This window comes from Mus caroli, chromosome 2 (genome assembly GCF_900094665.2).
Source record: "Mus caroli chromosome 2, CAROLI_EIJ_v1.1, whole genome shotgun sequence".
Lineage (NCBI taxonomy): Eukaryota > Metazoa > Chordata > Mammalia > Rodentia > Muridae > Mus > Mus caroli.
In genome coordinates, this window is record NC_034571.1 from 125428451 (window position 1) to 125431260 (window position 2810).

Genomic DNA, 2810 nt, shown 5'->3' on the forward strand with positions numbered 1-2810 from the left:
TATTGTGCTGGTTTGAATGAGAATGGCCCCTATAGGCTCATATATTTGAATGCTTAGTCACCAGGGACTGGTAGTATTTGTAAGGATTAGCAGGATTAGGAGGTGTGGCCTTGTTGGAGGAAGTGTGTCACTGTAGGTTGCCTTTGAGGTTTCAAAAGCCCACTATGGACCCAGGCTCACTCATTTGGTTGGCAGATCAGGATGTAGTGTCAGCTACCAGCACTATGAGTGCCACCATGCTTCCAGCATGACAGTGGCCCAAACTTCTGAAACTGTAAGCAAGCGCCCAATAAAATGCTTTCTTTTTTAAGAGTTGCCCTGGACATGATGTCTCTTCACAGCAATCGAACAGTGACTAAGGCATCTATATACAGTGCTTTTTCTCAGTACATGTATGTGCTTATATATAGGGCACTACAAGTAAGACCTAGACTCAAAGTCTAGGTTATAGAAAGCAGTTTCTGCAGAATATAATTTTATCAGGATGTAGTTCTTCTGCATCTGCATTCTTCAACCATAAACTGTCTGCACCATTGGAAAATAAGATAGTTGAACTATCCCAAAATAGGTGTTTCAGTTTGTTTGTTTGTTTGTTTGTTTATAACCTTTTTTTAACTATTCAGGAATGAATTTATATCAGTTTCCCCAAGACAAAACCTCATGAGAGAGGCAGCTGGTTTCTCTGGCCTTTCTACCTTTAAGAGGTCTTCAGCAAAGCCCTTGCCTTGTGGGATTTATGTGTTTAATTCTGAGTTAAAACCCTTCAGTCTTGGGATGGAGAGATGGCTCAGTGGTTAAGAGCCCTGGCTTCTCTTCCAGAGGGCCTGGGTTCAATTTCCAGCACCCACATGGTAGCTTACAGCTGTCTGTAGTTCCAATTCCTAAGGATTTGACACCTTCACACAGGCACCAATGTGCATATAAACAAAACAACAACAAAGCCCTTTAGTCTCAGAAGAAGAAACTCACTGAAAACAAAGTGGCCCATTAGCATTAGCGTTCAGAAATGAGAAGAGCAAAGTCGTGTCCAGGTAGTAACAGGGCTGCCAACCACAGAAGGCACTGCCCTCTGAGCGTTGGGTGCCACTTGCTACAAATCCTGGTTTGGATGCTGACTCGATGGAGGTGTGAAGCCTTGGGTGACCCTGGTGTGAAGCCCTGGGTGATCTTGTTACCCTTCTCTATCAGTTACCTTATCTTAAAGCGGATGAAATTACAGTACCGGCTGCATCTCTGCTGGGAAGCCACTCCACGCTGGGGCCTTGTCAGAGCATTGATCTCCTCCCAGAAGTGAGGCATCTCAGGAAACTGAAACTCATAAAGGCTGGGCTTGCCTAGATATCTGAGGCCTTAAGGTCCAGCTTGCCTCCCATACCCTGGTACTTCATCCCCTGGCTTCTTGTCATCCCTAAATTGGTTTTACAGTTTGTGGGCTCCCATTCTGCCACAGTATCTGAAGCTAAATTATGTACTAGCCATTTCAGTAACTTTGCGAAGTACGAAAACCGCATATGCTTGCGCAGATATGGTTACAGAATTCTGATGTGAGAAAGTTTTATTCAGACTACGATTGAATCAATGTGTTATCATGGATGAGTTGGTTATTCAGGAACTAATCAGTAGTAACAGAAATTAAAAAATAATAATAATAATAGGTTCTCGTCGCTGTGAGTGTGCTGGGCAGGTGCGGACGCCAGAGCCGAGCCCACGTCACCATGCCTCAGAAAATTGAGGAGATCAAGGACTTCCTGCTGACAGCCCGGCAAAAGGATGCCAAGTCTGTCAAGATCAAGAAGAACAAGGACAATGTGAAGTTCAAGGTTCGCTGCAGCAGGTACCTTTACACCCTGGTTATCACAGACAAGGAAAAGGTAGAGAAGCTGAAGCCGTCCCTCCCCCCCGGGTTTGGCAGTGAAGGATCTGAAATGAATCAGACCTCTGCGTGTGACTATTAAAAACCCTGAAAGTCAAAATAATAATAATAATAATAATAATAATAATAATAATGGGAGATGGAGGCAGAAGGATCAGGAGTCCAGGCCAGCCAAGGCTATATGAGACCCTGTTTCAAAAACCAAGCAGATCTGGAGAGATGGCACAACACTCATATCAAGTGGTACACAACCATCTGTAACTCCAGCTCTGGGGACCTGAGGCCTCTGAAGGTACCTGCACTCGTGTGCACACACTCATATGCAGATAGACACACCTACGAATAATTACAAAGAGTAAAAAAATCATCTCTCAAACAAAGAAATCAATGGTGCAGCCAAACCACTCCTTAATTTTCTAATCCCAAGGTGCTTTATATGCTGTGATTAAATCAATGCATTTGTTCTAAAATAAATAAATAAAATCCAATTTTCTCCTAAACTAAGTTGTAAAAAAAAAAAAAAATCTAACTTAAAAAAAAAGTTTTTGAGCTTGGTGTGGTGCCTCCTAGGAAGTGGGGAAATACAAGTCTGAACTGGCTACCTGTAACCCGTGAAGGGATTATGACATCACGTAGACATAAAACCTCTGCCCTACAATTTGCCCTGCCTGCAAGATGTGCTGGGATAAAGGTAGCACAGAAATTGTGGGAGCAGCCAACCAATGACTGGTCCAGCTTGAGACCCATGCCAGGGTCCCAGGAGAGGGAGCCCAACCCTGATACCACCTGGAGCCTGGAGGGCCAGGAAGCAGAGGCTGGATGCCCCAGAGACCCAGGATGAATCCAAACATGTCTGGCAAGAGAAAAAGGAAGGAAGGAAGGAAGGAAGGAAGGAAGGAAGGAAGGAAGGAAGGAAGGAAGGGAGGGAGGGAGGGAG

General features: G+C 44.4%; 1 pseudogene; it reads left to right on the forward strand.

Moving 5' to 3' along the window:
• The window catches only part of LOC110290340, a 15997-nt pseudogene extending 14068 nt beyond the window's left edge, over positions 1-1929 (forward strand).
• Positions 1930-2810: the final 881 nt, after the last annotated feature.